Below are 12,862 nucleotides of genomic sequence, written 5' to 3'. Positions count from 1 at the left end.
TGAAGAGACGTTCTGCAAGGTTTTCCAAAGAGTTGACCACTTTTATCCCAAGTGCTGCACGGCCTCCCTCCCTGGATAGCTCCGGAAGTTGTGTTGCCTTGTTGTGGAGTGAATGGTGGAAGTGATGAGTTCAGATGCTGAAGCAGCTGGGGGCAAGTGGTGTGGTTTCACATTGATCTGGGCTGTTGCTAAAAGTGCATCTTTCACTTGCTTGCCATCTAAGGCCTCTCCTTTCTCACAGGTGTCTCCTGTGAAAATCAGATGGGATTCTGTCCTCATTGACAAGTGAGCTGGAAAGAAAACCCCACTGGAGGCTTTGCCATGGGGGAATTGAGCACTGCACATTCATCTCTGTGCCATTGTTTTCCTCTTCCAGCTTCCTTGTTGATGGAGATCTCTGGCTGGTGATGGAATACATGGATGGAGGAACTTTGCAGGATGTGGTCAGACAGACACGCATGGCTGAAGGAGACATGGCAGCTGTCAGTCGGGAGGTGAGGGATCCTGCTTGTGCCTCCCATGGCTTGGACACGATGCTCCTTCCAGAAGGGCAGGAGAAGAGGAGCGGCTCCACGCTCAGGGCTTTGTTTCTGCCTTGTTTTTATGAGCTGGAGAGGAAAGAGCCACTGAAATGAATGGCCTGCCAGCATCACTGCACTTCTGTTCTTGTCCCCTTTCCTGCTGTTGGGGTACTCTGTCTTTTTTGGGTTTGATTTGCTCTTCTCAGCTTTGCCTTGGAACCATTTGCCTGGAGCTTGTGTGCACTACACTCCTGGCCTGTCACAGCAAAGTTTCTGCTGGCAGAATTCTAAACTCTCCTTTCTTGGCTGATATATTCCAGCCATTGATTTTTACCCCGGTGTTTCTTTTTCTCTCTCAGTGTCTGCAGGGCCTGGATTTCCTCCATTCCAACCAGGTGATCCACAGAGATCTGAAGAGCTCCAACATCCTTCTGGGAATGGACGGCTCTGTCAAGCTGGGTGAGTGTTCCTGGCCAGGCACGGCGCTCCCGGGCTGCGGGTGTGGGGCTGCTTGCCAGTGGCGGCCAGAGCCCCACAAGTGCTGCTGGTGGCACTGCCACAAGCGCTCCTGCTGCCCCTGCAGAGAGCTCAGGGGAGGAGCCGGAGTGTCAGGAGTGGCTTTGCTCTGGCTATGGCCCTTGCAGAGGGGCAGGAGTTGGAATGGAAATCTTCAAGGGAATCAGTAAAAGCCACTGCATGAAAGCTGAGGGTTTCTTGAAGGGTCCAGTTCCATCTTTCCTTGCCTCCAGCCGTGAGGACTTTTGCAGCTGTATTCACGACTGCGTTCTCACACTGAGAGTGGGGAATCTTTGGGGTTGGTTTCCTCATTCCAGCTGCCTTTGACAGGGTTTGTTTCTGTCCTCAGCTGATTTTGGCCTCTGCGCTCAGCTCAGCCCTGAGCAGGACCAGCCCAGCTCCATGGTGGGCACTGCTCACTGGATGGCCCCAGAAGTTGTCACCAGTTCTCCTTACGGCCCCAAGGTGGACATCTGGTCCTTGGGCATTGTGACCATCGAGATGGTGGAAGGAGAACCTCCTTACTTCAAGGAAACGGCGGCCATGGTAAGAGGCAGATTCTCCAGTGTTTGCAGAGGCCTGTGAGCACAGCGTGGCCCTGCCCTGGCAGGAGCAGCTGAAGGTTTCTGGACATGGGGAAGGGAATTCCCAGAGGACTCGAGCCTGAACACAGACCAATATTCTGCAGTCTCTGGCAACAATGTGCTTTGGGCTTTAAGGTGTTGCAGGTCTTCTATCTGTGAGGATGACCTGAAAACGTGAAGCCAGTATCAGCTCCAATGTTATCTTGCAAAAAAACCCCAAATGCACCCCAAAAGCCACCCCCAAACACAAGAAATCTATGAAGGAGTTTGTATAACAGGTTTGGCGAGATTAAGTCCCTCCCAGCTCTTCTCACTGGGAAAGTTGTCTAACACCTCAAGATGATTATTTAACATGCCCAAAGTCTAACACGTTTCTTTCCTAGCCCGAGCTCCTTTCTCCATGTCACCAAGCCTGAGCTTTCAGCAACACAAACCTGTTTCTTGTCTGGCAGTTTCTGGGATGGGGCATCACAAATGAATTTCCTTGAGTGTCAGTGTCCCTGCAGAGGTGTGTTTGATGTAAGAATCCTTTGAAATAACAGTCAGACCACAGTGACTCTTGCAAATGGCCTGTAACGCTGGTGTCGGTATTTGGAGAAGCAAAATCTGCTCTTTCTGATGGAAGTGCCTACTAAGAAAGCCAATGAGATTGGCTCTCCAGGCCAGATCATTTGGATGTTGCAATGGCTGTGGCTGAATCAGGCTTTGGGTTTTTTGGTTGGTAAAGAAAAATGAGCTGTGAGCAGCATCTCTGCCAGGGAGGAAAGTGCCCCTGGAGCTGGGGCTGAGAAGCTGGGCTCAATGTGAGCACTGTGGGTGTGACGGAAGCTGGCAGAGCGCTGTGTTTGCTTTTCCTGCAGGCTCGCACTCTGATCCGGCAGAACGGGACCCCGCGGCTGCAGGAGCCTCGGCGCCTGTCGGCTCTGCTGCGGGACTTCCTCGAGTGCAGCCTGGAGTGGGACGAGGAGCGGCGCTGGTCTGCCCAGGAGCTGCTGCAGGTGAATGCCAAGCGGCTGCAGGGGAAACAGCAGCGGCAGGGAGGGGTTTTCTTCTGGGGCCCTCTCCCGTAATCTCCAGGCTTGCTGCTTTGCACGCGCAAAGCAAGCAGAATCCTCGCCCAGTTTGGGTTGGCAGGCTCCTTTCCAGGTCCTCTGCACCTGGTGCCCTCAATGGGCGCAGACATCTTCAAGCAGATCAGGTGCCCCAGAGCCCTGCCTGAGCTGAGCTTGGCTCTTTCCAGGGAGGAGGCACCTCCCACATCTCTGGGCACCTTCTGTCAGTGTGTTCCCCACTCTCCTGGTGAAAAACCAAAATTCTCCCTTACATCTAATCTGAGCCTGCTTCCCTCCCTGCAGTTCAAATCCATTCCCCTTTGTCCTGTTGCAACAGAGCCTGGGAGGAACTTGACTTTGGAAAGTAACGCTTCACTTCTTTCTTTTTTATCCTTTGGCCAGCACCCATTTTTAGCATCAGCCAAGCCTCTCTCCAGCCTGACCCCTCTGATCACTGCAGCAAAGCAACTGAAAGAGCAGCGGAGGACATGAAGCGCTTTCTCTTCTACTTGGGACAACTACTTAGTTTTGGTAGTTAGCACTGCCAGTTAGTTCTGGTAGTTAGGACAGCCTGTTTGTTCTGGTTGTTGTGACACCCTGTTTGTTACGGCAGCTTTTGGAATAAAAACTCCCTTCAACCTCAACTCCCTTGACATGTGCCATCCTTCTCCCCCTGTGACTCAGCTGCGCGGAGCAATGCGAGGCCACAGTGGGCCCAGCCTTGCCCAGAGCTGAGCCCCAGCAGAGGCCTGGCAGAGGCCAGAGCAGCCTCGGCATCTGCAGAGTCAGCCTGGAAGGACTTGCTTGGAGCCTTCTGGGCTGCACTCGACTCTGGGTTACAAACTGCGTGTGGCGGAAAATGCCACTGGTTCTGCCAGAGGGCAGAAGGGGCCTGGGGAAGGCCAGAAGGGCCATGGGGAAGGCTCCATGCTAGAGAAAAAACCTGCCCTGTGTTGGAGAAAAACCATGCCTTTATCCCCTCGGACAGAGGCAAGAAAATTGAATCCTAACCCAAGGCAAAGAGAGGCAGGGGAGCAGCCGTGGCCCTTCCGCTCCTGCCAACCAAAGCGTCCCTCACCTGCTTCTGAGCCCCTGGGCGCTGGTGGCCCGTGGCTGTTGGTTTTTGTCAGGCTGGCTGCCACCAGCCCAGGACAGGCTGGGCACTGGAGGCTTCAGGTGGGGAGATGGGATCCTGGGATGCATTTGATGGCACCTGCCAGCGCAAGCAGGGCAATGGGCTCAGCCGAGGCAGCGGTGGGAAGGAGACCGCGGGCAGCCGCTCTTGCAGCGTGTCACGATCCACTCCCACAAGTGGGGTTCAGGATGGTTCGTTTTAGGGATCTCAGAGCACAAAAGACACAGTGGGGGACAAACTCAGTTTACTCAATCACAAATGCACTTTGATTTCGTGCCAACAAATGCCATAGTGGGGAGAGAAAAGAGAATAGCAAGAAAGACAGAAAAGAGGGCAAGGGGATTATAGCTACCAGCATGGAGGGTGGAGTCCTCGAGGCTGTTGAAGATGCCTATAGACGTGAGTTTCTCCAGTGGGGAGATCTCAAAAGTGAGCGGGAGTCTCTAGGGTTTTTATAGTCCTGTCCGAAGCGACAGGCAGTTGGCCAAACAGGTGGGGGAAATCATTGCAGTGTGTTCATTTAGAGAACTCAGAACAAGTCGGTCGTCAGCAGGTACGGTGTCGACCAGTACGAGTCAGCAGGCGCAGTCACTTCACCGTGACTTGCCCATTGTTTCTGCTCAGGTTCTGATGTTCCCATGTGGGTGCTGGGTTTTTCCATCAAACACACCTGCAGGCAGCACTTGGCCAACATCCCAGCTCAGCCAGGGCACAACTCCCGTCTTGAGATTTTCAAGTCCCTTCGAGGGGTTTCAGTCTCTGTCCTTGACCATGGTGGTGAGGCAGATGAGGGATCTTTGGACCGTCTCTTACACCAGCCCGGGACTCACTATTGTTGCCAAGAGAGCTCCTTCAGCAGGCTTCCGTAGTCTTGTGATGTCTTCAGGACTCGTCCATGTTAGTAGCATATCCTGGAAAAAACAGAGACAGTAGAGAGTGTGTGTGAAAGAAAGAGAGAGAAAGAGGAAAATATAGAAAAAGGAAATAGAAACAAAACAAAATCAACCAATATTGATTAAAACAATTTCTTCAAAATATTCAAAACAAATCATCAAATTTCTTCAAGTTATAACAAGTTTCAAACAAAAGCTTAATTTTGATGACAACCTAACATCATTCAAAGAAACAACAATAATCAAAACAAGCAACCACAATTTCAAATGAATCCGCTGTTGCAGGTCTAATTTCCGCTGTTTGGGTAGTACGTCTGGTGTCAATAACTTTGGGAGTGTCTCTTGCAAAAGGGGTCTTGACTAAACTGTGTGCTTCCATGATAGATGCCAAGTGTGTCAACTTCTTCATCATTTTCCAATTGAGGATGTATAAAACGACTGATAAGACAAAACCAATCTACACCAAAATCAAAAGAACAACAATGGGATGACACACTTTGTTCCGGATACCTGTGGCAGTAGGTGACCACCCAAAAAGGGTATCCCACCACCTGTATTCAGCATCCTTTTGGACCCTTTCTAAAACACCATGTATTTTTCACATCATGATAGACTGTCACTAAAGTTTTCTGTCCACTTTTCTTGATCTTTTCCAAAACTCCTACTAAGTCTTCATGAAGCAACAATTGCTTAATTCAAGTCAGATTCATTCCAATGAGGACAGGTGTTATCTGGTGAAACATGGTAAAATTTGATTGGAAAAGGTGGTAGGATGTAACTGGGGCTGAGCAAGAAAAGTCACATCCTGGAATTGTGGTAAAATTGCAGACACAAAAATTGGAGTGATTTTTAGTATCCACCACTACATTTTCTACAACTACAACATCACAAGCAGTCCTTACACAAGCACATCCATTGCCTATATAAACAAGCACTGTTTCAGGAGTTTCCTTAGGGTGTACTTCAAAACGACAAATCTTTTGCTCTGTGTCCAAACAAATGTCTTGAGCTATGATTGCATGAACAATATCAAGTGCACTAAGGCATTACATACGGTTCTTACAAAAGCTGTAACTGTGTTGGTATTGGGGTTAGAGGTAAAGTTGACCAATTTCCACCAGGATTGGAATTCCTTTTCAAAATCATTTGCATTGTCCCAAATTATTTTCCGAATTTCAGGAGGAAAAGTGCCTTCTTCTCCTTCCCATATGATTGAGGCTACAACTGTCTGCATCCAAAGCTGTGTCTGGATGCAGCTAAGAGCCAAAGAAGCATTGTTTTGTGTAGCACCAAGTGCATCAATTATCATTTTGTGATCCTTCACATCTACTTTTCCCAATTTGCTAATATGTTTGATAGCAACCACTGATGTGTCCCCAAAGGCAATAAGGATAACTGCAATGCTTGTTCTAATTTGGTCAAATCCCTAGTTGTAACAGCCAATTTGTTCATTAATACTACTGAATCAATCCTGTTTAGAAGTCCCAATTTAAGATATTTATCATGGTTTCCATGGCCTTCATGTCCCTCAGAGTTCTCCTGTAAAAAGTAAGCACAAGAGAATCTGCCACCAGAAGGCAGAAAGTTAGAATGATGGACATTCTTCCCTGTGCATTTATTCCATACTCTTTCCCTAGAGCATCAAAGGTTAGCCATGGGTATTTCTTCAGAGGGGGTCTTAGCACTAGTGGTACCTCTCCCACCGTGGGGAGGTCCATAAAAACAGGTTGTCCAGGGAAACGTGCTGGATCCTTGGAATCCCTTGGTCCCCGTGGTGAGGGAACTATGCTTGGAGCTGTTGGGCCAAAAGGAAAAGCATCAGTAAAGCAAGGATTTGCTGACTGTTTGGGGAAAAGGGAGGGGTAAGAACTGAGGCAGGTTTGTCTTGGATGCTCCCCAAGTTTTCTGCTTCTTGTACTGCCAGTTTTTACATAGCTCCTTCAGTTCTTGAGAAGATGTTACAATAATGATACAAGGATGTTCTAATAATGTTACAATCTGAGCACAGCACTTTCTTCCTGAGGCTGTCTGGGCCACCCCGTCAGCTGGGGGAGTCCCAGTAGTGACTGACTTAAAAACTTGGAAAGGCCCTCTCCAAACAACTGGTGGTTGTTGTACAATCTTCTCTACTTCTAGGAGAGCTGGGCTAACCACAAACAAGCCTTTTTCCCAGGTAATATACCTCTTTTCAGCATCTCTGAAACCACGGGAATAAAAACCAGCAGGCCATGTCGGACCCTCAGGACCCCACTGCCATATGTGTACTGACAACCGTGAGGAAGCAAATCCCCATTCTACCTGAAAAGGATCTGTTGGCTGGATAGGGCTTAGGGCCTGATGAGCTGTGGCTCCAAAAATCAACAATTGTACCGCTTCTTCCTGAGATGGGCTCCAGTCCCATTTTACTCCCTTTCTCAACAAATCATAAAGAGGCCTGGCAAAAATGGAAAAATCTGGAATGTCTTTTCCCCAAAACACTACTAATCCCAAGGCATTCTGTAGATCTTGCCTGGACTCAGGCACCTGAATTTGATCTGAGGAGGTTAGGGTGTCAGCTGGGATACATGTCATACCTCCTTTCCACCAGATACCCCAAAATTTTACTTCTTGAGAAGGTTTTTGTGTTTTCTCTCAGGGGATCTGCAAAGCAAGGCTTTCTAAGTGGGAAATTCTTTTCCGTTGATGAACAATCCCCACTTGCTGTGTCTCATTGTTTACAACTTGTGTAAGGGAATGTTGTGGCTTGTTGCCCAAGGCTTGTGGAAGAGGAGGTGCACTGGGTTGTTGGTTGGACGATTCCAACACAATAGGTTTGGGACAGGGCCAATTAGAAATTATTTTAGCCAATTTATCATCAGGAAATTGATCCATTATTTCTGGCGGCACTTGCCTTTTCACTCCTAGTCACCACAGTTGCTGCCGCTTGGCAATTTGCTTTCCCTTTGCTGATTTTTCATTAGGAGAGGCAATGTGCCTGACTCCTCTGGGTTTTTCTTGTTTGTCCTCGGGGTACTTCACTGGTCCATATTTTCTACTGTAACTTATTAACTCCTCTGCTACCTGACTCCATGTCCAAAGTTTATGACTGCTGTTAGATTGTGTGCTAGGAGTTGTAAAAGGTGAGGAGTCAGTGGAGTGGGTGGAAGCAGTTTGATCTCTTGTCTGTCCAACAAATCTTCCAAGTCTATCTAGCGGAGAGATAGATGCTATTGTTTTTTGAAGAAGAATTGCTGTTGGTTTAAAAGACTCTGGCAAACCTCGAATTAGAGGGGTCATAATCTCAGGTTTGACAGGCATTGAGCATTGGTGACTCACAGCCAGAGATTCATTTTCTTTCATGTATCATTTGCAAGCATGCAGCTTTGTGTATGTTTTCTAGGAGTCGGTCTGAGGTGCTGACTATTGCCAGAGGGTCGTCCCTCTCAAGGGGGTTTAACCCCCCTGCCCAGTAAGCTGCACGCTGTGTCAGGGACCATGGAGCACGCCTATTTCCTGCTGTTAAGAAAACTCCATGTCCCCAAGAGCCACTTGCTTCTTGTTCATTTAATTTGCTCGCCTCCTGTGAGGGAGACTCGAAAAACATCCTCCGTCTCTGATTCACTAGGGAGGCTGGAGTATTCTTTCTTTAATTGAGCTAATTCAGTGGCTGTGTGTGGTATTTCTTTGGTAGTTCTGTGGGGATCACCATCCTCTTCATTTATAGAATTCTATTCTGTTTGAATGAGAGGTCTCAAGTTGGAGCAACAGTGTTCCCCATAATTTTGCATGTGTACTAATTCCTTCTGAGGGTATATTTGTTTAATGTTGTATGTCTCCTTTCCTTCTATTTCTGTGGGTGAATCTGCAGATTTGAAGGTTTTCCTTTGCCCTTCTGCAAGGGAAATCTGCAGCAAATAATTCTGATTTCTTTCCTGTTCTAATTGTTTTTGCAAAGCTTCTACCAAATTTGGCAGGGATTCTATGGCTGCTTTTTCCTCACTTTCCCCTTCAAAACAGGTTTCTACGGCTGCCGAAAGACAGGCCCCCAAAACTGAGCAAAGAAGGCTTTTATTTCTGCCCAGTTTCGATCTAGCATCATGTTGCAAAGAATATATTCTATCTACAATGTTTTCAAAGTGAAACCAATTATTCTGTGCCCACCTTGCTCCGTCTGGAGAAGGTCTAGCACCATGTTTTGCACGCAAAGCATAAAATGCATTCTCATCTTTTTCATTCATTTTCTGAAGGGACCAAAACCACTCTCAGGGAGGTACGCTTCAAGTTACACCAAAGGCACAGCTAAAACTCTGTTTCCCTTTGCTTCCCTGGAATGGGCCAGGAGACCAAAACTGCCTGGGAGGTTCACCTTAGTTACAAATAGTTGTCTCCTCAACTACGCCAAGCAGCCCAAAACACACACACACACAAAAAACTCACCACGGTCCCATCTTTTGCACAATGAGATCTTGTTGTGAAATCCTGACGACAGGAAGTGCTATTCGCCTGGGTGCGTACAGTCTGCGGGAATTTTCCCTCGCCCCCCTTGCGTTCTAACAGCGCTCACCCAAGTGGCGTGCTAGGTGCGGCTGAGACGAGGCTCCTTCCCCTGTTACAAACTATGTAAAACCCGCAACCCCTCTGTCCATCCAGATCCTGTGTGTGACACCAATTTAATGTCACGATCCGCTCACACAAGCGGGCTTGGTGATTGTTCATTTTAGGGATCTCAGAGCGCAAAAGACACAGCGGGGGCTGTAGTAGTTTGACGGCAAAACAAATGAGAGTCTCCAAGTCAGAGATACAATTTAATAGAAAAAAAAAAAAAAAAGAAAGAAAGTAAACGAGAATAGATGCAATAATACAAAAGACCACTGACAGAGTCAGAATACAACCTGAGCGGAGTGATGGAAGCAGTCCAGATGAGGTGGTCTTCCTGATGCAGTGATCCTGTAGAAAGGTCTGGTCGCTCGGGTCCTCTGGGAATCCAGTGGGTAAGCGCCCCTCTGGTGTTCAGAGTCTCAGCTTATATCCAGGCTGGAATGCTTGGTTCCTCCCTCTGGGCGGAGCATCTCACAATGGGATGGTGAGTCATGTGATAAGGCCTGATGGGCCCATTAACAGGAGGTAGTCCAGGAGGGGGTTATCTGTGAGCTGTGCAGCAAAGGTGCTGATGGGCCCATTAACAGAAGATAATCCAGAGTGGAGGAGGCAGGGAGCACTGCCTCACCTGGTTTCAACAGTTCATGAAGATGGTGATAGAATAGACTTCAACCCAGGACATTATCCACCCCTTATTCTATTACCATCTACATCATCCCAAATCAATACCTTCCTTAAACTACACACGCACACATATATATAATGAAATCCTACACACAGTTCTCACTTAAAATAAGGTCTCCATGTGGTACACAGTGGGTTTCCCCATCCTTTTGCATCACCCACCAAGTGTAACTAGGTCTTTGAGCAAAGACAACCCCACAGATGGGTTTGCCCTTGCCCGAGGTGGGATTAATCCAAACAGTCTTTCCTAACACACCTCTCATGTGTACCACAGAGACCCTATCTCCATCCACTGTATGCAAGGATTCAGACTGGGCAGGACCAGCTCGATTGATGGACCCTCGGGTATTGACCATCCAGGTGGCCTTCGCTAAGTTCTGTTCCCAATTTTTGAAGGTCCCTCCACCAAGTGCCTTCAGGGTAGTTTTAAGCAGTCCATTGCAGCGTTCCACCTTCCCAGCAGCTGCTGCATGGTATGGGATATGGTATATCCATTCGATTCCGTGTTCTGTGGCCCAAGTGCTTATGAGGCCATTCTTGAAATGAGTCCCGTTGTCTGACTCAATTCTCTCAGGGGTGCCATGTCTCCACAGGACCTGCTTTTCCAGGCCCAAGATGGTGTTCCGGGCAGTAGCATGAGGCACAGGGTAGGTCTCCAGCCATCCAGTGGTTGCTTCCACCATGGTGAGCACGTAGCGCTTGCTTTGGCGGGTTTGGGGAAGGGTGATGTAGTCAATTTGCCAGGCTTCCCCATACCTATACTTTGACCATCGTCCGCCATACCACAGAGGCTTCACTCGCTTGGCCTGTTTGATCGCAGCACAGGTCTCGCAGTCATGGATAGCCTGGGAGATGCTGTCCATAGTAATGTCCACCCCTCGGTCACGAGCCCATCGATATGTTGCATCTCTCCCTTGATGACCAGAGGCATCATGAGCCCAACGAGCTAGGAATAATTCTCCTTTGTGCTGCCAGTCTAGATCAACCTGAGATACTTTCACCTTGGCAGCTCGATCCACCTGCTCGTTGTTGTGATGTTCTTCATTAGCCCGACTCTTGGGTACGTGCGCATCCACGTGTCGAACCTTCACGGTCAGCCTTTCTACTCAGGTGGCGATGTCCTGCCAAATCTCAGCAGCCCAGATGGGTTTCCCTCTGCGCTGCCAGTTGGCCTTTCTCCAGCGGTCCAGCCATCCCCACAGAGCATTAGCTACCATCCACGAGTCAGTGTAGAGATAGAGCCTTGGCCACTTCTCTCGTTCAGCAATATCCAAAGTCAGCTGGACAGCTTTAAGCTCTGCGACCTGACGCGATCCACCTTCTCCCTCGGTAGCTTGTGCAACTCGTCGTGTGGGGCTCCATACAGCAGCTTTCCATTTCCGGTTAGCACCTACAATTCGGCAGGAACCGTCGGTGAAAAGGGCATATCGTCTCTCACTCTCCGGTAGCTCGTTATATGGTGGGGCTTCCTCGACCCATGTCACTTGCTCCTCCTCTTCTTCAGAGGATAATCCAAAGGCCTCACCTTCAGGCCAGTTTGTTATAATTTCCAGAATCCCAGGGCGATTCAGGTTTCCAATACGGGCGCGCTGCGTGATCAGGGCGATCCATTTGCTCCACGTGGTGTCGGTGGCGTGATGTGTGGTAGGAACCTTTCCCTTGAACATCCACCCCAGCACAGTTGTCGAGGTGCCAGAAGCAGCTGTGCTTCAGTACCAATCACCTCTGAGGCAGCTTGGACTCCTTCATAGGCGGCTAAGATTTCCTTCTCTGTGGGAGTGTAGTTGGCTTCGGATCCTCTGTAGCTTCGGCTCCAGAATCCCAGTGGTCGTCCCCGAGTCTCACCCGGCACCTTCTGCCAAAGGCTCCATGACAGACCATGGCTCCCGGCTGCAGAGTAAAGCACATTCTTCACCTCTGATCCCGTCCTGACTGGGCCAAGGGCTACCGCATGAGCAATCTCCTGCTTGATCTGGGCGAAAGCTTGCTGCTGTTCTGGGCCCCAGTGGAAATCGTTCTTCTTGCGGGTAACCAGGTAGAGAGGGCTCACGATTTGGCTATACTCGGGAATGTGCATCCTCCAGAAGCCTGTGGCACCTAGGAAAGCTTGTGTTTCCTTCTTGTTGGTCGGCGGAGACATTGCAGTGATCTTATTGATGACTTCGGTGGGAATCTGACGCCGTCCATCTTGCCACTTCACTCCCAGAAACTGGATCTCTCGAGCAGGTCCCTTGACTTTGCTCCTCTTGATGGCGAAGCCGGCCTTCAGGAGAATCTGAACGATCTTCTCTCCCTTCTCAAAGACTTCTGTTGCGGTGTTTCCCCACACGATAATGTCATCAATGTATTGCAGGTGTTCTGGAGCCTCACCCTTTTCCAGTGCAGCCTGGATCAGTCCATGGCAAATGGTGGGACTGTGCTTCCACCCCTGGGGCAGTCGGTTCCAGGTGTACTGCACGCCCCTCCAGGTGAAGGCAAACTGAGGCCTGCATTCTGCTGCCAGAGGAATGGAGAAAAAGGCATTTGCAATATCAATGGTCGCATACCATTTTGCTGCCTTGGATTCCAGCTCATACTGAAGCTCCAACATGTCTGGTACGGCAGCGCTCAGTGGTGGTGTGACTTCATTCAGGCCACGGTAATCCACTGTCAGTCTCCATTCTCCACTGGACTTACGCACGGGCCATATAGGGCTATTAAAGGGTGAACGAGCCTTGCTTACCACCCCTTGGCTCTCCAGCTCACGAATCATCTTATGGATGGGGACCACAGAGTCTCTGTCGGTGCGATATTGCCGACGGTGCACTGTTGCTCGGGCGATCGGCACCTGTTGTTCTTCAACTTTCAGTAGTCCCACAGCAGAGGGGTCGTCTGAGAGTCCAGGCAAGGTACTCAGTTG

The 12,862-nt window shown here is 49.2% G+C and overlaps 2 pseudogenes; one reads left to right on the top strand and one right to left on the bottom strand.

Moving 5' to 3' along the window:
- LOC136303296 (class I histocompatibility antigen, F10 alpha chain-like) overlaps positions 1-12,862 on the top strand; it is a 255,646-nt pseudogene that overhangs the window by 61,178 nt on the left and 181,606 nt on the right.
- LOC136303275 (uncharacterized) overlaps positions 7,606-12,862 on the bottom strand; it is a 32,165-nt pseudogene continuing 26,908 nt past the window's right edge.

This window comes from Chamaea fasciata, unplaced genomic scaffold (assembly GCF_029207755.1).
Source record: "Chamaea fasciata isolate MVZ Bird 193981 ecotype frontalis unplaced genomic scaffold, bChaFas1.0.hap1 SCAF_32, whole genome shotgun sequence".
Taxonomy (NCBI): domain Eukaryota; kingdom Metazoa; phylum Chordata; class Aves; order Passeriformes; family Sylviidae; genus Chamaea; species Chamaea fasciata.
Note: the sequence above shows the minus strand (reverse complement) of the source record. Positions and strands in the feature narration are given on the sequence as shown.